This window comes from Lithobates pipiens, unplaced genomic scaffold (assembly GCF_037356315.1).
Source record: "Lithobates pipiens isolate NorthernLeopardFrog02 unplaced genomic scaffold, aLitPip1_a1.2 Scaffold_22, whole genome shotgun sequence".
In the NCBI taxonomy this organism is placed as follows: Eukaryota; Metazoa; Chordata; class Amphibia; order Anura; family Ranidae; genus Lithobates; species Lithobates pipiens.
This window is the reverse complement of record NW_027507784.1, coordinates 343,992,138-344,015,349: the sequence shown is the minus strand read 5'-3', so window position 1 is coordinate 344,015,349 and position 23,212 is coordinate 343,992,138. Positions and strand designations below refer to the sequence as shown.

At 45.9% G+C, this 23,212-nt stretch overlaps 1 protein-coding gene across 1 annotated transcript in view; it reads left to right on the top strand.

Annotated features, from left to right (window-relative positions):
* The first annotated feature begins 1,599 nt into the window (after positions 1 to 1,599).
* The window catches only part of LOC143925105 (uncharacterized), a 171,612-nt gene continuing 149,999 nt past the window's right edge, over positions 1,600 to 23,212 (top strand). The window contains exon 1 of the mRNA XM_077449718.1: positions 1,600 to 3,491. The gene's annotated coding sequence lies outside the window, so the exon portion shown is untranslated. The remainder of the gene's footprint in view (positions 3,492 to 23,212) is intronic.

Below are 23,212 nucleotides of genomic sequence, written 5' to 3'. Positions count from 1 at the left end.
AGTGATGGAGGAACGATGAAGGAGTGATGAAAGAGTGATGAACGATGAAGGAGCGATGAAAGAGTGATGGAGGAACGATGAAGGAGCGATAAAAGAATGATGGAGGAACGATGAAGGAGCGATAAAAGAATGATGGAGGAACGATGAAGGAGTGACTAAGGAATGATGAAGGAGCGATGAAAGAGTGATGGAGGAACGATGAAGGAGCGATGAAAGAGTGATGGAGGAACGATGAAGGAGCGATGAAAGAGTGATGGAGGAACGATGAAGGAGCGATGAAAGAGTGATGGAGGAACGATGAAGGATCGATGAAAGAGTGATGGGGGAAAGATGAAGGAGTGACTAAGGAATGATGAAGGAGCGATGAAAGAGTGATGGAGGAACGATGAAGGAGCGATGAAAGAGTGATGGAGGAACGATGAAGGAGCGATGAAAGAGTGATGGAGGAACGATGAAGGAGCGATAAAAGAATGATGGAGGAACGATGAAGGAGTGATAAAAGAATGATGGAGGAACGATGAAGGAGTGACTAAGGAATGATGAAGGAGCGATGAAAGAGTGATGGAGGAACGATGAAGGAGCGATAAAAGAATGATGGAGGAACGATGCAGGAGCGATAAAAGAATGATGGAGGAACGATGAAGGAGTGATAAAAGAATGATGGAGGAACGATGAAGGAGTGACTAAGGAATGATGAAGGAGCGATGAAAGAGTGATGGAGGAACGATGAAGGAGCGATAAAAGAATGATGGAGGAACGATGAAGGAGCGATAAAAGAATGATGGAGGAACGATGAAGGAGCGATGAAAGAATGATGGAGGAACGATGAAGGAGCGATAAAAGAATGATGGAGGAACGATGAAGGAGCGATAAAAGAATAATGGAGGAACGATGAAGGAGTGACTAAGGAATGATGAAGGAGCGATGAAGAAACGATGAAAGAGTGATGATGGGATGATGATCGATCCCCCCTCCCCGTCATCCGGTGTGTAGTGTCTGGTAGGAGGGGAAGGCAGAGGTAAGTCCGGACGATTGTATTCTCTGTAATACTTTTTCTATTTGCAGTTACATTTCCAGCTTTCATCATTGGGGGGGGGGGGGGGGGGTGAGGGGGTCCAGGCAGTACCTCCTAAAACGGGCGCCGTCCTCTGGTCCCCGGAGCGGGCGCGCTGCAGAGGTGGCTGCGGAGAGCATGCAGCAAAGTGGGGGCGTGACGTTGACGGCGTCACCCAACCCGGGGCACCTCTCTGGTTCCCTGCCCTCCGTTCCCATGGTGACCGGGGACAACCGATAGCAGTTTCCAGTGTATCAGGACCCAGAGGAAGATGGGAGGACAAGGGCAGAGCTGATTCCCGGGGACAGACAGCGAGGAGGAGGAGAGGACACCATGGAGAGGAGGAGGAAGGAGGAGGAGAGAGGAGGGCGCAACCAACAGCTTATTGTCAATGCAAAGCAAGCTTCTGCAGAGAGAGACGGCACACAAAGAGCCAACAGCAGCCGGCCACACTCACACCGCACTACCCAGGTATAATACCATACCACCCCGCTATAACACACACCGCACCACCCAGGTGTAATACACACAATGCACGGGGGGGGGGGGGGGGGGGGGACGATGACAAGGTGACAGCATCCAGGTGACACACAACATGCTGAAATTCTGCAGACAGGTGCAGGACACACTCCGCAATACAAGTCACACACACAACTAACACTCAGTGCAGAAAGAACATCTATAATAATAATAGCACAGCTGTACTATATATATATAGAGGATTACACACACAGCAGACACAGCGCACTATACTGCTATTAGATGACATCCACACAGCTCAGCACACACCCACCGCACACCCAACTACACACTCATTCACTGTTCTCTCACTCCGGAGTTTATCAGCATCAGAGGCACAACGCACGGTACTACACAACACTACACACCGCACAATAATAAACACCGCACAATAATACACACCGCACAATAATATACGCACCGCATAGTTCTACACAATAATACATACTACACAATGCACAGTACTGCACGCCAGACAATACTATACAACGCATAATACTACATACTACACACTAGACAATAATACACACTACACAATATTACTTACTGCACAACCCTACACACTGCTCAGTACTACATGCCGCACAATATTACACACAACACAGTAACACACAGCATTATATGCATGATATAACACACCACAAAATATAACATACACTGCACAATACTACACACTGCACAATACTATACATGGCACAATAATATACACTATACAATACTACACACTGCACAACACTACACACTACCCAATACTATACATGGCACAATAATATACACTATACAACACTACACACTGCACAATATAACACACTGCACAATACTATACATGGCACAATAATATACACTATACAATACTACATACTGCACAATACTATACATGGCACAATAATATACACTATACAATACTACAAAATGCACAATACTATACATGGCACAATAATATACACTATACAATACTACACACTGCACAATATAACACACTGCACAATATTATACACGGCACAATAATATACACTATACAATACTACACACTGCACAGTATAACACACTGCACAATATTATACACAGCACAATAATATACACTATACAATACTACACACTGCACAATATTATACACAGCACAATAATATACACTATACAATACTACACACTGCACAATATAACACACTGCACAATATTATACACGGCACAATAATATACACTATACAATACTACACACTGCACAATATAACACACTGCACAATACTACATAGCACACAATATAGCACACTGTACAATTCTACACACATCTTTATATGCATTATTTAAAACACACATCAAAATGTACCTTATACTGCACAATATTACATGTGGCATACACACTGTATAATCTAACACCTAGCATAACATAATGCACACACTGCACAATACTAGGCAACACACACTGCATAATCTAACATACATGCTTCACAATAATACACACATCAAAGTACAACACACACAGCGCACTCCTACACGCTGCATAATATAACACACACACACACATTACCTAACACAGCACAATATTACACACACTGCACATTATAACACACAGGACAATATAACACGCACTGCTTAATACTACACACTGTATAGTATAACACACATACAGCATAATATAACACACTGCACAATAGTGAGCACACTCCGGGGCATGCTATCCCCGCCAGTCATTAGTCAGTATAATACACACACTGTACAGAACACAGGGTAACACACTTTGCACGCTATAAATCATACTGCGGGGTGTCGGGTTGTGGACGGTGACAGAGCTCAGGTGGGACTGGTGCTGAGAACAATGGTTTGGGGATCCTGGAATACGGAGCGCGTTTTGCCTGGACTGGGAGGTGATGGGGCGCACACTGCGCAATGAGGACGCACACACACCCCCCTGACAATGGTAAGTCTCTCTTGTCATTGCCGTCTCTATTATCCGGGAATGTTGTGACATTGCATTGTGTGCGTGCTTTGGAATGACACAATGCTGGGGGGCCCCCGGGGCCACTGGATACCTAACAAAGACGACCAGAGCTGACCTTTGTTATGTATGAAGTGTGTGCAGGTATGGCACGTGCGGCGGGGTCACTGAGGGGTTAACGGCGTTGGGTTGAGAAATGTCGATTCCGCATTTGTAACGTTGGAAAGGTTTCGTTACTTTATATCCAGCCGATTCTTCGATCCGTGACACCTCCCGAGACAAAGGGCGGCCGGCCGCTCCGCGCCTGCAAAGGTCAGAAAATCGCCAAATTTACGTTTTTTTTTTTCTGGACAGAACATTTCGGAGGGAATTCCGCTCGTCTTCGTTTATAACTGGCTGAGTCGGCTTCCCGCGTAACTTTTCGTGATTTTTTTTTGTCCCCGGAAATTCTGTCGCCCGTTTACGCCGCCTTAAATTTAGATACGATTTGTCTGTTTTGGGTGGAGGAGGAAAAGGTTGGAGCCCCTGCCAGGCTTTTATTAATGTCTGTTGCACAGGTGGGGGGGGGGGGGGAGGATTCCCCCTTACTTGGGCTCCAGACACACCTTCGCACCTTCGCGTTCGGTAAACGCATGCAAAATCGCACACAAAACGGCCATTGCTTTTGGGGTGCCGTTCACTGTCAACGGCACCTCAAGCACAGCGAGCAGAGGGGCGCAACAAATGCAGCAACAGACACAAAACGCTAAAAAAGGGCGCAAAAAAAAAGTTATTGCGGCAAAAAGCTAAATGAGCTACTTTGTTGCGTTTGTCACAAAAAAAGAATTTGTCTGTTTTTGGGTGAAGCAAAATGGGCATCACATTTGGGGTGGCATTCTTTGCTAACGGCATGCAGACGCGCACAACAAACGTAGCAAAATGCACGCCAAAAAATTAGCGCAAAAAAATGAATGCGGCAAAAAGCTACATGATATACTTTTGCTACATTTGTCACAAATTTTTTCGTCTCTGTTTTGAGTGGAGCAAATTTCGGCATCGCGTTTGGGGTGCCATAGGTTGTTACCAGCAAGCAGACGCCCCGCAACAAACGCGGTTAAAAGAGCGCAAAAAAAAAAAGCGAATGCGGCAAAAAGCTACACAAGCTATTTTACTGCGTTTGTCACAAAAATTATTTTGTCTGTTTTGGACGGAGAAAAACGTGCGTCGTGTCAGCCGTGGCATCCATATGGAACCCCAAAATCGGCAAGCAGACGCACGTTTTACCGCATGCAAAAACAAATGCCAAAATGGGCCCATCAAAAATGAACGCGCAAAAAAAAAGTCATAAGCCGCCGAGATGCCTTTTTTTGGACATAGAGCAGCCTGTTGAAAAAAATAGGCTGCTCTATGCGGGTCACGAAAAAAAAAAAAACAAAAAAAAAAAAAAAAAAACACCAAAAGAAAAGCGAAATCAAGCGAACGCTAGGTGTGAATGCAGCTTTACTTTCCGACAATGTTAGAAGAGCGGGGGAGGGGTTAAAACTTTTGAAAATGTGTGCATTGCTGTTCTAGCGTTCCTTCCACGGTAGGCACAGTGGCTGTGTTTGATGGGCAAAGTGGCTGCGTTTGATGGGCAAAGTGGCTGCGTTTGATGGGCAAAGTGGCTGCGTTTGATGGGCAAAGTGGCTGCATTTGATGGGCAGAGTGGCTGCATTTGATGGTCACAGTGGCGGAATTTGATGGGCACAGTGGCTGTGTTTTGATGGGCACAGTGACTGTATTTGGTGGGCACAGCGGCTGCGTTTGATGGGCACGGTGGCAGCATTTGATGGCACAGTGGCTGCGTTTTGATGGCCACAGTGGCTGTGTTTGGGCACAGTGGCTGCATTTTGATGGGAACAGTGGCTGCGTTTTGATGGGCACAGTGGCTGTGTTTTGATGGGCACAGTGGCTGTGTTTTGATGGGCACAGTGGCTGTGTTTTGATGGGCACAGTGGCTGTGTTTTGATGGGCACAGTGGCTGTGTTTTGATGGGCACAGTGGCTGTGTTTTGATGGGCACAGTGACTGTGTTTTGATGGGCACAGTGGCTGCATGATGGGCACAGTGGTTGCTCTTGATGTGCACAGTGGTGGTGTTTGGGCACAGTGGCTGCGTTTTGATGGGCACAGTGGCTGCATGGTGGGCACAGTGGTTGCTCTTGATGGGCACAGTGGCTGGGTTTGATGGGCACAGGGACTGCTTTTGATGGACACAGTGGCTGCTTTTGATGGGCACAGTGGCTGCGTTTGATGGGCACAGTGGCTGCGTTTGATGGGCACAGTGGCTGCGTTTGATGGGCACAGTGGCTGCGTTTTGATGGGCACAGGGACTGCATTTGATGGGCACAGTAGCTGCGTGATGGGCACAATGGTTGCGCTTGATGGGCACAGTGGTGGTGTTTGGGCACAGTGGCTGGGTTTGATGGGCACAGGGACTGCATTTGATGGGCACAGTGAGGCTGCAATTTTTTTCTTTTCTTTTTTTTCTGACTTTTTCAGTTTGTTTGCGCCACCCCAGAAATTTTGAGCACCAGCTGCCACTGCCAGTGACTACCGCCACCCTCATTTCTTGTACAGGTGTCACGGGGACAGGAAATGAGGGGAAAATCTCCCCAATAAAAGCCTGACAGAGAATTTAAGACTCCCTCACTTTATCTGAAACGTTAAAAAAAAAAAAAAATATTTTTAAATAAAATAAAATGTGAAAATGTTCCTTTTTATTTTTGGATAGAGCGCGGAATATTTTAAAAACCCTGTCAGCTTTTTGCCATCCCATCAGGGAGATTTCCCTTCACTTCCTTTCAAAGACACACAACAGGAAGTAAGAGGAAATCTCCCAAAGTGGATGAAATCCCTGAAACAAAGTGTCCCCACCTGGAAGATTTCTCCTCTCTTCCTGTCCCGGGGTCGGCTGGGATAAACAAAACAAAGTCCTCCTGGGTTCAACCAATCATTGTTTGCATCATAATTATATTTTTTTTGTTGAATTCTTTATTTGTAATTTTTGCATGCGTGCTTCAGAATTCTTAAATAATTCTTTGCAATGTTTGTAGCTGCGCAGGGGGCGTGTCCTTCTCCTGCACGCTTTGTGCTGAAATATGTTCCTCCTTCTTGGCGGAGTGTGACTTGTTGTACCCGCTATAAGTCCGGCTCCATGGTGGGGGATGGGTCCTCTTCAATAGTGAGAGGATTCTGGTTGTTCTGTTCGGATCTCTTTGTTGTTATAATGTATCAAATCAATGCTAAATAATATAATGAGAGCATCTCCTGTAATCAATGAATATTGTGAGGATTAAAGTGTACCTGTCATGAGAAGACAAATACAGTACCTTGAAAAAGTATTCATACCCCTTGACATTCCCCACATGTTGTCATGTTACAACCAAAAACTTAAATGTATTTTATTGGGATTTTATGTGATGGACCAACACAAAGTGTCACATAATTGTGAAGTGGAAGGAAAATGATAAATGATACAAATAAATATGTGAAAAGTGTGTTTGGGGGGCATTTGTATTCAGCCCTCTTTACTCTGATACCCCTAACTAAGATCTAGAGGAACCAATTGCCTTCAGAAGTCACCTAATTAGTAAATAGAGTCCACCTGTGTGTAATGTAATCTCAGTATAAATACAGCTGTTCTGTGAGGCCTTCTGAGGATTGTTAGAGAACCTTAGTGAACAAACAGCATCATGAAGGCCAAGGAACACACCAGACAGGTCAGGGATAAAGTTGTGGAGAAGTATAAAGCAGGGTTGGGTTATAAAAAAAAATCTCCTAAGCTTTGACCATCTCACAGAGCTCTGTTCAATCCATCATCTGAAAATGGAAAGAGTATGGGCACAACTGCAAACCTACCAAGACACGGCCGTCCACCTAAACTGACCGGGCCGGGCAAGGAGAGCATTCATCAGAGAAGAGCCAAGAGGTCCATGGTAACTCTGGAGGAGCTGCAGAGATCCACAGCTCAGGGGGGAGAATCTGTCCACAGGACAACTATTAGTCGTCTCTCCACAAATCTGCCCTTTATGGAAGAGTGAGAAGAAGAAAGACATTGGAGAAAGAAAGTCATAAGAAGTCCTGTTTGTAGTTTGTGAGAAGCCATGTGGGGGAGGGGGCAGCAAACATGTGGAAGAAGGTGATCTGGTCAGATGAGACCAAAATTCTACTTTATGGCCTAAAAGCAAAACGCTATGTGTGGGGAAAACTAACACCACCCATCCCCCTGAACACACCATCCCCACCGTGAGACATGGTGGTGGCAGCATCATGTGGTGGGGATGGTTTTCTTCAGCAGGGACAGGGAAGCTGGTCAGAGTTGATGGGAAGATGGATGGAGACAAATACAGGACAATCTTAGAAGAAAACCTGTTAGAGTCTGCAAAAGACTTGAGACCGGGGCGGAGGTTCCCCTTCCAGCAGGACAACGACCCGAAACATCCAGCCAGAGCTACAATGGAATGGTTTACATCAAAGCATATTCATGTGTTAGAATGGCCCCAGTCACAGTCCAGACCTAAATCCCATTGAGAATCTGTGGCAAGACTTGAAAATTGCTGATCACAGACGCTCTCCATCCAATCTGACAGAGCTTGAGAGATTTTACAAAGAAGAAGAATGGGCCGAAATGTCCTCTCTAGATGTGCAAAGCTGGTAGAGACACCCCCAAAAAGACTTGTAGAGAAAGGGGGTTCTACAAAGTATTGACTCCGGGGGGCGCCATACAAATGCCCCTCCCCCACACTTTTCACATATTTATTTGTATCATTTTCCTTCCACTTCACAATTATGTGACACTTTGTGTTGGTCCATCACATAAAATCCCAATAAAATACATTTTTTTGGCTGTAACATGACAACATGTGGGGAATTTTAAGGGGTGTGAATTCTTTTGCAAGGCGCTGTACCTGAGCTGTCCCTTTCTGTAAAAAATGCTCATTTCCTGGCTGTGACTATCTTCAGTATTTCTAAAACACAGACCCAAAACGAGCGCAGAACATGTGCAAACCAGAAACAAATCAGAACTCCTTATCTGAAATGATGAATATTATTATTATACAGGATTTATATCGTGCCAACAGTTTGCACAGTGCTTTGCAACATTACATCTACAAGGTTATAGTAAATTATATATTTTACAAGGTTATATAGAGTTTTTTTTTTTTTTTATTGTGCAATATTCCATTGGAAGTCACTTTATAACCATAAACTTTGTATCATTTTTATCAATATCAGCTGTTTTTCTTTTTGTCATTATTTTTCAGCAAATTGAAATAGAATCATTATGATTCATTTTTTTATATTGTTATTATTCGTTTTTTTTTATTATTAATTGTATTAAATATTGTTATTAATATTATTATACTTGAATTACAATTACACTTCTGTCAATATTTTTGCTATTATGATTTCATGGTGTATTCAATTCATACACACACACTATATTGCCAAAAGTATTGGGACACCTGCCTTTACACACATGCACTTTAATGACATCCCAGTCTTAGTCCGTAGGGTTCAATATTGAGTTGGCCCCGCCCTTTCCAGCCATAACAGCTTCAACTCTTCTGGGAAGGCCGTCCACAAGGTTTAGGAGTGTGTCTATGGGGAATGTTTGACCATTCTTCCAGAAGCGCATTTGTAAGGTCAGGTGCTGATGTTGGACGAGAAGGCCTGGCTCGCAGTCTCCGCTCTAATTCATCCCAAAGGTGTTCTATCGGGTTGAGGTCAGGACTCTGTGCAGGCCAGTCAAGTTCTTCCACCCCAAACTCGCTCATCCATGCCTTTATGGACCTTGCTTTGTGTACTGGTGGGCAGTCATGTTGGAACAGTAAGGGGCCGTCCCCCAAACTGTTCCCATAAAGTTGGGAGCATCAAATTGTACAAAATCTCTTGGTATGCTGACGTCTTAAGAGTTCCCTTCACTGGAACTAAGGGGCCAAGCCCAACCCCTGAAAAAGAAAAACCCCACACCACAATCCCCGCTCCCCCCACACCATAATCCCCCCTCCACTAAATGATTTACACCAGTGCGCAAAGCAAGGTCCATAAAGACATGGATGAGCGAGTTTTGGGGTGGAGAAACTTGACTGACCTGCAGAGTCCTGACCTCAACCCGATAGAACACCTTTTGGATGAATTAGAGCAGAGACTGTGAGCCAGGCCTTTTCATCCAACATCAGTGCCTGACCTCACAAATGCGCTTCTGGAAGAATGGTCAAACATTCCCATAGACACATCTCCTAAACCTTGTGGACGGCCTTCCCAGAAGAGGTGAAGCTGTTATAGCTGCAAAGGGCAACTCAGTATTGAACCCTCCGGACTAAGACTGAGATGGCAATAAAGTTCATGTGCGTGTAAAGCAGGCGTCACAATACTTTTGACAATAGAGTGGGTATATGTATGTATGTATGTATGTATGTATGTATGTATGTGTGTGTTTTATATGTACTGTGTGTGTGTGTGTGTGTGTGTATATATATATATATATATATATATATATATATATATAAAACGTTATAGTAAATTTTTTATATATATATATATATATATATATATATATATATATATATATAAAGTTATAGTAAATTTTATATATATATATATATATATATATATATATATATATATATATATATATATATATAAAAAGTTATAGTAAATTATATATATATATATATATATATATATATATATATATATATATATATATATATATAGTTATAGTAAATTATATATATATATATATATATATATATATATATATATAGTAAATTATATATATAAAGAGTTATAGTAAATTATATATTTTACAAAGTTTTATTAAGAATTTTGATGCAATATTCCATTGGAAATTACTTTATAGCCTTAAACTCAATATTAACGTTTTTTCATTTTAATATTATTAAGATTCTATATTGTTATTATTTTATAATAATAATATAGGATGTTTATTATTATTATTATTATCACACTTCACACTGTCAATATTATTACTATTATCATTTCATATATTCTATTCTTTTCTATCATGAATGTTTCATTTTTTTTTTTTTAATCATTTTTTTCCAATTTACGGATTATATTTCCTTTTATACAGTGATGTGTTTTTCATGTATTGATTGTATTTTATACATAGTATGTCCTGTGGGAAAGCATACACTAGTTTGTTGCCCCGGTGGCGAAATCTGGCGCCCAAAAAGCGCCAGCGTCTAATATAAAGTCCTCCGTTTGATCTTACATTGGAATTATTTTGTATCTGGATTTTTAATTTGTGACGTGACACTTTAGAATCTCAGATCCAATATGTGGGTTTTTTTTTGCTGTCTGTGAAATGCCCCCTCACTTCCTGTCCTGGTGACACCCTGACACACCCTGACACATGGTGTCACCAGGACAGGAAGTGAGAGGCTGGAGTAAAAAGCCAAGAAAGGATCTCCACTTTTGAATACAATGTTTCCTCGGGGGTTGGCTTTAGAGAGAACTTGTAATGACGCCTAATAATCTCCACCCCCCCCCCCCCCCCCCCCGCCTAAAGGGGCCCAATCACACCAGTACATGATGGATCCTGATTGGTTGCTGTGTCACTGCCGTGTGCACTTAGTGCTTCACTCCTTGTGGTGTTATATTTATTAGTATCTCTATCATGGGGCTTCTAACAGTCAGACACTTGTGGAAGAATTTAGAACTCGAGTTTCTCTGATTCACAGCCAATCGGACCTAAACCAGGGAGATGAAACCTTCACCTCCCACAATGCAGAACTCCCCGTCCTCTGTGGTTATTATGTCACATTTGTCAGTCGGATGGAGTCGGGGGTTGGGCACAAGCACACAAAATATCTTAGGGTGTCAGTCCCGTATGTTATAGACATGAGGAGGCGGAGGAGGTGTTCCATAGTCCTGCACTAGAGTGACAACACTGCTCCTCCATAGAATCCAGTAAGTTCTACATTGTACATAGCTATCCATGTGGACTACAGAACACCTCCTTCACATCGTTGACATGAGGAGGGGGGCGTTCCATAGTTCTGCACTAGGGCGAAAGTATGCAAAGTGTTGCAGGGTGTCAGTCCCAGGATTGCATATTATGTTAGGACATGAGGAGAGGGGGAAGGGCTCTATAGCTCTGCCCTAGGGTGACAACACTGCTCCTCCATAGATACAGTACAGTGAGTAAGTGTGACACTGTTCCCAGCTACTTCCGCGGACTACAGAACTCCTCCCTCACATTGTGGACATGAGAAGAGGGGGAGGTGTTCCATAGTCCTGCCCTAGGGTGCTGCGCATAAGCACACAAAATGTTTTGTGGTTTCAGTCCCAGGGACTGCATATTAAGTTATTTACATGAGGGGGAGGAGGGGGGTGTTCTATAGTTCTGCCTTGGGGTGACAACACTGCTCCCCATAGATACAGCACAGTGAGTGTTACATTGTACCCAGCTATCTCTGCAGACTACAGAAAACCTTCCTCACATTGTGGACATAAGGTGGAGGGGTGGTGTTCTATAGTTCTGCCCTGGGGTGACAACATTGCTCCCCATAGATACAGCACAGAGAGTGAGTGTTACATTGTACCAAGCTAGCTCTGCAGACTCCAGAACACCTCCCTCACATTGTGGACATGAGGTGGAAGGAGAGGTGTTCTATAGTTCTGCCCCCCGGGGTGACAACGGTGCTCCTCCATAAATACAGTACAGTGAGTGTTACATTGTGCCCAGCTATCTGTGTGGACTACAGAACACCTTCCTCACATTGTGGATATGAGTAGGAGGGGGAGGTGTTCCATAGTCCTGCTCTAGGGCACAAGTACACAAAAGTGTTTTAGTGTCTGTGCCAGGATTGCATATTATGTTATGGACATGAGGGGGAGGTGTTCTATAGTACTGCCCTGGAGTGCAACACTCCTTCTCTGTAGATACAATACAGTGAGTGAGTGTTACATTGTACCCAGCTATCTCTGCGGATTACAGAACGCTTCCCTCACATTGTGGACTCGGGAGAGGGGGAAGGTGTTCTATAGTTCTGTCCTAGGGTGACAACACTGCTCCTCTGTAAATACAGTACCATTAATGAGTGTTACATTGATTGTACCCAGTTATCTCTGCGGACTACAGAACACCTCCCTCATATTGTGAACGCCAGGAGAAGGGGAGGTGTTCTATAATTCTGCCTTAGGACGACAACACTACTCCTCCATAGATACAGTACAGTGAGTGTCATATTGTGCCCAGCTATCTATGTGGACTGCAGAACACATCCCTCACATTGTGGTCACGAGTAGAGGGGGAGGTGTTCCATAGTCCTGCACTAGGGCACAAGTACACAAAATGTTTTAGGGTGTCAGTCCCGGGGACTGCATATTACCTGCTGAGCCGTGGCAGGAAGATGGCGTCATTGGATCCTTTTTATTGAGGACACACAAATATCTCTTCTATATAATAATCATTTATAATATAATTTGTATCTCTTATTTGTTATTTCTACATTTCAGCACACATCTTCTGTCCGCTCTCTTTTATTATGTTTAGAAATCATTGTGGCGGCTGTCGCCTGTATATCCCGTTCTTTTAGTGTACGTTACAGTGACAGTTCCGAGTCGCTGATCCCCGGGTCGGGTGGGTGACAGGGACAGGGAGGGGGAGGAGGGGCGGCTGCCCTGGGCACTGTGGTATCATGAGGGGGGGGGGGGGGATTTGTGTTGGAAGGTGTAATATGGGGTGGCAGGGGGTCATTGTTTTTCTTGGAGGGGGAGGTGCGAAGCGTGATAATTTAGGGGGGGCTATGTTGGAGGGGGGGGATAGGGAAGAGGATTTATGCTGGAAGGTGTAATTTGGGGTGGCAGGGGGTCAGTGTTGTTCTCGGAGGGGGAATTTGGAGGGGGAGGTGCCAAGAGTGATACTTTAGGGGGATTTGTGTTGGGGGGGGGGGGGGGGAAGAGGATTTGTGCTGGAAGGTGTAATTTGGGGTGGCAGAGGGTCAGTGTTTTTCTCGGGGGAAGGGGGGATTTGGAGGGGGAGGTGCCAAAAGTGATAATTTAGGGGGATTTGTGTTGGGGGGTGGGGGAAGAAGAGGATTTGTGCAGGAAGGTGTCATTTGGGGTGGCAGGGGGTCAGTGTTGTCCTTGGAGGGGGAGGTACCAGGAGTGATAATTTAGGGGGGGCCTGTGTTGGAGGGGGGGATGGGGAAGAGGATTTGTGCTGGAAGGTGTAATTTGGGGTGGCAGGGGGTCAGTGTTGTCCTTGGAGGGGGAGGTGCCAGGAGTGATAATTTAGGGGGGGCTATGTTGGAGGGGGGGGGATGGGGAAGAGGATCTGTGCTGGAAGGTTTAATTTGGGGTGGCAGGGGGTCAGTGTTGTTCTCGGAGGGGGAATTTGGAGGGGGAGGTGCCAAGAATGATAATTTAGGGGGATTCGTGTTGGGGGGTGGGGGAAGAGGATTTGTGCTGGAAGGTGTCATTTGGGGTGGCAGAGGATCAGTGTTTTTCTCGGGGGGGGGGGGGATTTGGAGGGGGAGGTGCCAAGAGTGATAATTTAGGGGGATTTGTGTTGGGGGGGTGGGGGAAGAGGATTTGTGCAGGAAGGTGTCATTTGGGGTGGCAGGGGGTCAGTGTTGTCCTTGGAGGGGGAGGTGCCAGGAGTGATAATTTAGGTGGACCTGTGTTGGGGGGGTGGGGAAGAGGATTTGTGCTGGAAGGTGTAATTTGGGGTGGCAGGGGGTCAGTGTTGTCCTCGGAGGGGAAATTTGGAGGGGGAGGTGCCAGGAGTGATAATTTAGGTGGACCTGTGTTGGGGGGGGGGGGGGGATTTGTGCTGTTAGGTGTAATTTGGGGTGGCAGGGGGTCAGCTTTGTTCTCGGAGGAGGAATTTGGAGGGGGGTGCCAAGAGTGATAATTTAGGGGGGCCTGTGTTGGGGGGGTGGGGAAGAGGATTTGTGCTCAAAGGTGTAATTTGGGGTGGCAGGGGGTCAGCTTTGTTCTCGGAGGGGAAATTTGGAGGGGGAGGTGCCAGGAGTGATAATTTAGGGGGATTTGTGTTGGGAGGAGGGATGGGGGGGAGAGGATTTCTGCTGGAAGGTTTCATTTGGGGTGGCAGGGGGTAAGTGTTGTTCTTGGAGGGGAATTTGTATTGTGAAGGGGGATGGGGGTAGAGGATTTGTGCTAGGAGGGGGGATTTGAAGTTGGGAATAGAAGATGTGTACTGGGGGGGGGGATCAGTAATCATGCAGATTGGTGCTCAGTGTTTTTATGGGGGGGGGGGGGGGGGTTTACTGACATGTAACGCTCGTACATCTTGGGGGGGGGGGTGCATTTTAGCATGCTCGCCCTGCCCCGGGCTCTAGATGACTTTGTCTCAGCACTGCGGGCCGGCTGGAAAGCTGCGGCTGGCCCTTTAAGCGTCTGCTGCGGGCATTGTCTGGGAGACATTGATACGGGAGCACGTCGTTCTCTGGCGGCCTCGTGTTACAGGAAAACAATGCCCATTGTTATAGTATACACAAGGCAGCTGCTACAGTATCCAGAGCTGCAGGAGAACGGGGAGCGGACCGACCCTCCGCCACCGCAGGGCATCTCCTGCAGACATAGACCACCCCCCTCCAGGAAAGGGTTAACCAACACGCCGTCCCATTTGCTCCTTAGCAGCAAGAAAACCCTGAGAGCTTCCTATTGGCCACAGGGGAGACTTCAAGAGGCTGCGGTGAGGGCGCGCTTATGTGCATCTTTTCATTAATGGGCAATGTGTGAAGGCGCCCAGCAAGCCGCAAAACATCCGAAAAAACGCAGACACAAACTATTTTTTGGTAATGCACCACAACGCAGATTGTGCGCTGCAACGCATAGGTGGTGGAGTTGCTTGCTTGAATGCATTGGGTTGGTATTTAAACTAAGTGACTAACGCGTTTCAGTGACGGGATGCAATACCGCAGTGTGTTCGTTTCCCCCCCATGGCTCCGAGGCAGCAAGCAAAGCGGGAGCATTTACTATTGGCTGCAATGGATACATAAAGAGTACTCTTCTGTTGCCGCGTGCGTTGCGTTTAGCGCATGTTGATGCGTGCAAAACAAACTGCACGTGTTTTGTTATGATATATGTGAATCCTCACCGACCAGAACAACAACATTCAAATGAAAAGCAAAACATTTCTGTATAAATATTCAAAAACATTAAAAATACATTTTATTTCTTGTTTTTTTTATTTTTATATAAGTGATCACATGACCTCCGTTCTCAGCTGCATAAATACCTTAGAGAGCAAGAGGTGGAGAAACAGCAGCACACTGATCTTACCAGTGAATAGCTGTGCAGGGGGTGGGGGGGGGGGGGGGGAGCATGTCAGCAGGAGGCATAGGAACAGCAATACACTGATCTTCCCAGTGAATGGGTCTGCAAGGGCATGCTAGCAGGAGGCTTTGAAACAGCAGTACATTGAACTTCCTAGCTAATAGCTGTGCAGTGGGGGGGGGGGGGGGGGGGTCAGCAGATGACATGCAGAACACTGATCTTCCCAATGAATGGTTGTGCGAGGATTGTTTCAGCAGGAGGCATAGGAACAGCAGTACACTGATCTTCCCAGTTTTCTCTGTTTTCCAATCACTTCACTATAAATTGGTGCCGCCATTTTCCTGGGATATTTGGGGCTTCCTAGCGACAGATCCGTCCGGAAGGTGAAGGACAATCATGGAGTACGGAGGAAGCCGATCCTGATATTATCTGCTGCCGCTCTGCGACTCCGGAGAATGAAATGATCATAAAGGTCTGACAGATCCGCCTCCGACGGGAACGGCACCAATATTACCTTGTCAGGGTTTGATTTCCCACCTTCCCCCGCACTCTACTTATCCCATCCATCTCCGGGAGAGAATCCGCTCTGCGCCTGAGAACCACGACTCTTCACACCGCTGCTCTGCGCCAGAGAACCGCGACTCTTCACACCGCTGCTCTGCGCCAGAGAACCGTGACTCTTCCCACCGCTGCTCTGCGCCAGAGAACCGCGACTCTTCACACCGCTGCCCTGCGCCAGAGAACCGCGACTCTTCCCACCGCTGCTCTACGCCAGAGAACCGCGACTCTTCCCACCGCTGCTCTACGCCAGAGAACCGCGACTCTTCCCACCGCTGCTCTACGCCAGAGAACCGCGACTCTTCCCACCGCTGCTCTACGCCAAAGAACCGCGACTCTTCCCACCGCTGCTCTGCGCCAGAGAACCGTGACTCTTCCCACCGCTGCTCTGCGCCAGAGAACCGCGACTCTTCACACCGCTGCCCTGCGCCAGAGAACCGTGACTCTTCCCACCGCTGCTCTGCGCCAGAGAACCGCGACTCTTCCCACCGCTGCTCTGCGCCAGAGAACCGCGACTCTTCACACCACTGCCCTGCGCCAGAGAACCGCGACTCTTCCCACCGCCGCTCTGCGCCAGAGAACCGTGACTTCACACCACTGCTCTGCGCCAGAGAACCGCGACTCTTCCCATCGCCGCTATGCGCCAGAGAACCGTGACTTCACACCACTGCTCTGCGCCAGAGAACCGCGACTCTTCCCACCGCCGCTCTGCGCCAGAGAACCGTGACTTCACACCACTGCTCTGCGCCAGAGAACCGCGACTCTTCCCATCGCCGCTCTGCGCCAGAGAACCGCGACTTCACACCACTGCCCTGCGCCAGAGAACCGCGACTCTTCCCACCGCCGCTCTGCACCAGAGAACCGCTACTCTTCACACCACCGCTCTGCGCCAGAGAACCGCGACTCTTCACACCGCCGCTCTGCGCCAGAGAACCGCGACTCTTCACACCGCCGCTCTGTGCCAGAGAACCGCGACTCTTCCCATCGCCGCTCTGCGCCAGAGAACCGCGACTTCACACCACTGCCCTGCGCCAGAGAACCGCGACTCTTCCCACCGCCGCTCTGCACCAGAGAACCGCTACTCTTCACACCACCGCTCTGCGCCAGAGAACCGCGACTCTTCACACCGCCGCTCTGCGCCAGAGAACCGCGACTCTTCACACCGCCGCTCTGCGCCAGAGAACCGCGACTCTTCACACCGCCGCTCTGCACCCGAGAACCGCGGCTCTTCACACCGCCGCTCTGCATCAGAGAACCGCGACTCTTCACACTGCTGCCCTGCGCCAGAGAACCGCGACTCTTCCCACCGCCGCTCTGCGCCAGAGAACCGCCACTCTTCACATCACTGCCCTGCGCCAGAGAACCGCGACTCTTCACACTGCCACTCTACACCAGAGAACCGCGACTCTTCCCACCGCCACTCTGCGCCAGAGAACCGCGAATCTTCACACTGCCGTTTTGCGCCAGAGAACCGTGAATCTTCACACCGCCACTCTGCGCCAGAGAACCGCGACTCTTCACACCGCCGCTCTGCACCAGAGAACCGCGACCATTCACTGGGAACATCAGTGTATGGTTGTTTCTTTGCCTCCTCCTGACACACCTCCTGCACAGCTATTCACTGGGAAGATCAGTGTACTGCTGTTTCTCTGCCTCCTGACACACCTCCTGCACAGCTATTCACTGGAAAGATCAGTGTGATGCTGTTTCTCTGCCTCCTCCTGACATGCTTCCTGCACAGTCATTCATTTGGAGGATCAGTGTAATTCTGTTTCTCTGTTTCTCTGCCTCCTCCTGACATGCCCCCTGCACAGCCAATTACTGGGATGATCAGTTTACTGCTGTTTCTCATTTTCAAAGCTGAACTGAACAAGCTGAAGATAGGATCTGATTGGCTGTCATGTACTGCAGCTCCAGATTCTGTCTGCTCTGGTTTAAAAAAAATTCCTCCTACTGACCTCAACACTGACCTTTGACCCCCTAACATTGACCCTGACACCGACCTTAACACTAGCCTCATTTTGGCCCTGATCTTACTATTTTCTTTGTTATAGATTTTTTTCACACGCAGACTTTTTCTCCTTTCAGAAGGAACAGGGATGAGTTTTACTGAGTGAGCAATGTGATAGCCAAACATGTCCTCAGTTTCTGATCATCTCCTGTATCATGTCTGCAGTCTGACCATCTCCTGTATCATGTCTGCAGCCTCTGACCATCTCCTGTATCATATCTACAGTCTCTGACCATCTCCTGTATCATATCTACAGTCTCTGACCATTTCCTGTATCATGTCTGCAGCCTCTGACCATCTCCTGTATCATGTCTGCAGCCTCTGACCATCTCCTGTATCATGTCTGCAGTCTCTGACCATCTCCTGTATCATGTCTGCAGCCTCTGACCATCTCCTGTATCATGTGTGCAGTCTCTGACCATCTCTTGTATCATGTCTGCAGTCTCTGACCATCTCCTGTAATATGTCTGCAGTCTCTGACCATCTCCTGTATCATGTCTGCAGCCTCTGACCATCTCTTGTATCATGTCTGCAGTCTCTGACCATCTCCTGTAATATGTCTGCAGTCTCTGACCATCTCCTGTATCATGTCTGCAGCCTCTGACCATCTCCTGTATCATGTCTGCAGCCTCTGACCATCTCTTGTATCATGTCTGCAGTCTCTGACCATCTCCTTTAATGTGTCTGCAGCCTCTAATCATCTCTTGTAATATGTCTGCATTCTCTGATCATCTCCTGCAGTATGAATTCAGTCTCTGACCATCTCCTGTAGTATATCTGCAGTCTCTGACCATCTCCTGTATCATCTCTTTAGTCTCTGACCATCCCCTGTATGATGCCTGCAGTCTCTGACCATCCCCTGTATGATGCCTGCAGTTTCTGACCATCCCCTGTATCATGTCTGCAGTCTCTGACCATCCCCTGTATGATGCCTGCAGTCTCTGGCCATCCCCTGTATCATGTCTGCAGTCTCTGGCCATCCCCTGTATCATGTCTGCAGTCTCTGACCATGCCCTGTAGTATGGCATGTCCATTGTCTCTGGGTGTTTCCTTTTGCAAGTCTGCTGACTTTAAATACAGTATCTCTTATAGCATCCTCATAGGCTCTGCCCATCGCCTGTTTCATATCTGCAGCTTCTGTCATTTAGGTCCCCCTATTTCAAGTAAATTGCCCATCGCTGCTCTATGGGGTATCTTAGAGGAATAGACACAAAGTTTGGATACTTGAAAAGCAATCAATGCTATAATGGGATATAGTGCAGGAAAGGTAAAGATACACCTTCTGGTACCCCTGGGCTGATAGCTCTACTGCAATTTTTAACACATTCTTACAGAGAAGAAAAGTGGAAGCCAGACAGTAATTTATTTAGTTTGCTGAAAATTATCTCTTGTATTATGTCTGCAGTCTCTGACCATCTCCTGTATCATGTCTGCAGTCTCTGACCATCTCTTGTATCATGTCTGCAGTCTCTGGCCATCTCTTGTATCATGTCTGCAGTCTCTGACCATTTCCTGTACTATGTCTGTAGTCTCTGACCATCTTCTGTATCATGTCTGTAGTCTCTGACCATCTCTTGTATTATGTCTGCAGTCTCTGGCCATCTCCTGTATCATATCTGCAGTCTCTGACCATCTCCTGTACTATGTCTGTAGTCTCTGACCATCTTCTGTATCATGTCTGCAGTCTCTGGCCATCTCTTGTATTATGTCTGCAGTCTCTGGCCATATCTTGTATCATATCTGCAGTCTCTGACCATCTTCTGTATCATGTTTGCAGTCTCTGACCATCTCCTGTACTATGCTTGCAGTCTCTGACCATCTTCTGTATCATGTCTGCAGTCTCTGACCATCTTCTATATCATGTCTGCAGTCTCTGACTATCTCTTGTATAATGTCTGCAGTCTCTGACCATCTCTTGTATCATGTTTGCAGTCTCTGACCATCTCTTGTATCATGTCTGCAGTTTCTGACCATCTCTTGTATCATGTCTGCAGTCTCTGACCATCTCTTGTATTATTCTCATAGTCTCTGACTGTAACCTGTTGTGTTTCTGCTGTCTGTGACAAAGACAACAAATGCAACCATCACATCTAAGACTTGGTAAGCTGCAATATAATAAATGCACGGGGGGGGGCATCTTGCTACCTGCCATTTTAGTGCACCTGGGAGGCACCGCTGTGACATCCGGTACCTTCCGGGGGTCCTTCTATCCACCGCTTATTTGCTCCCCGGTGAGGATGTCTCCATTCACAGCTCCTGAAAACTAAAGAGAAGTGTCTCCCTCTCTGTAATGACCCTTTAATGAGTCCCTTTTAAGGATCGTTGACTATTCACAGGGACATTTGCGGAATGCGGTACAAAGTCAAAAGTAATCACAGCACTAGAAATCGGGGCTCTTTATTTGGCCGGCGGTAAGATTTTAGCGTCCTCTCCTGTACGGCGCTGTGCGGTGAAGCGGAGGGTGGCGTCCGGTGGGCGCTGCCTACGTCTCAGGATTGGAGGAATCCGCGTGGAAAGCATGGATCCCTCCGGGCTTTTTTCACATTGGAGCTTAACTGGGCCGTGAAAATTACCTTCTCGACCATCGGCGCGCCAAAGGAAACTTTTCTGTTTAAAGTTTTTATTTGGGAAATGGAGTCAGATGAAAGAGATGGGGATGAAAATACAGGAAACTGTAAAATCTGAAATATAAGGATGAAGCGAATATATTGCACTCAGATGTTTGTGACCCGCTCCCGCTACGATTGGACACAGCAGGAGCCAATCAGTGGGTCTGGTGGACCCCATGTCTGTCGGGAACCCGGCGATCGTTCCCAAAGGCAGACAGAGCGGCGGTCTGCCTATGCAAACAAGGCAGGACGGTGATCTGCTTTGTTTGCATAGTCAGACCGCCGTTCTGTCTGCCTTTGGGAACGATCGATTAAACAGAAAAGTTTCCTTTGGCCCGCCGATGGTCGAGAAGTTAATTTTCATGGCCCAGTTAAGTCCCAATGTGAAAAAAGCCCGAAACGATCTCCGCTAAACTTTCCAAGCGGATTCCTACAATTCTGAGATGTAGGCAGCTCCGCCGTTAGAAAGCAGCCCCTAGGGACACATTTAACCCTTTGATCGCCCCTGGCGTTAACCCCTTCCTTGCCATTGTCATTAGTACAGTGACAGTGCATATTATTTAGCACTGATCACTGTATTGGTGTCGCTGGTTCACAAAAAAGTGTCAGTTACTTGTCGGATTTTGTCCACCGCAATGTCGCAGTCCCGCTATAAGTCGCTGATCGCCGCCATTACTAGTAAAAGAAAAAAAAATCAAATAAAATTTCCATAAACATATCTCATAGATTGTAGACAGTATAACGTTTGCGCAAACCAATCAATATACACTTATTTGGATTTTTTTTTTTTTTTTTTACCAAAAACATGTAGCAAAATACATATTGCCCTAAATTGATAAAGAAATGCGTTTTTTTTTTTTTGTTTTTTTTTTATTGGAGGTTTTAGGTTTTATAGCAGAAAGTAAAAAAATATATATTTTTTTCCACAATTGTTGGTCTTGATTTGTTTAAAGTGCAAAAAATAAAAACTGCAGAGGTGATCAAATACCACCAAAAGAAAGCTCTATTTGTACGGAAAAAATGCACAGATTGCATTTTGGGTACAGCGTCGCACGACCGCGCAATTTTCAGTTAAAGTAACGCAGTGCCTTATCACAAAAAAATGGCCTGGTCAGGAAGGGCCTAAATCCTTTCCAGGGATTACAGATACATTGTTTGGGGACCATTTGAAATTGACAACTGCACTGCCAAAAAATGTGTTCATTTTCATTTCATTCATTTTTCGGGTCATTCGTTATTTCGAATAAATTCAGAAATTTGGAAATCCGAAAATTCAAATTCAGAAATCCTAAAATTTGAAAATCCGAAAATTTGAAAATGGGAAATAATAACTAACTAATAATAACTGTTATTAACTATTAAATTATAAGTATTGGAATATCCTTTCAAATTTGGCTGTTAGTGAATGTATCGAATACAAATTTACAAATTATCCAAAATAATGAATGCCGCATCTAAACAAATGGAATGTAACAAATGAATTATAAATAATAATAATAAAAAAGTTTTTATTATTATTATTATTATTATGTATTATTATTATTATTATTAATTCATTACGTTCCATTAATTATTTCAGATAATTCGTAACTTCCGATAAATTCGTAATCATTATATTCACTAACAGCCAAATTTGAAAGGAAATTCCAATACCTATAATTTAATAGTTATTATTAGTTATTTCAGATTTTCAAATTTTTCGAGTTTTCTTATTTTCGGATTTCCAAATCTTCGAATTTCCGAATTTTTGGATTTTCGATTTCCCAGTTTTCGCATTTCCGAATATTTAAATTTTTTACAATTTTCGATTTCCGGATTTTCGGATCTTCAAATTTCCAAATTTCTGATTTTCAAATTGCCACATTTTCAAAAAAATTTGTTAAAGGGGTTTTGGTTCATTTGAATATTAACGCATTTGTTGAATTTTTCCTGAAAAACTAATTTGGAACTAAACGAACTGCACATGTCTAATTTGAAATGATTTCCCAGATTTGCGGGGATATCTCTCCGCGCCCCGCATACACATCGCTCTGACATCCTCTAATAAAGGAAATGAGCGCGTCTAGGAAGAATTTGTTTTCAGCAGGGCAGGTTTTCTAGATATCATTTTGTGTTTGTGTAGATCAAGCTGTCGTCTCCGGCAACAAAGGGGGCCTGATTGTTTTTCATTGCTGTCATTGAGCCCCCCTCCCAGGGGAACCCCACCTCCATGTGTCACTCGCTGTGCCAT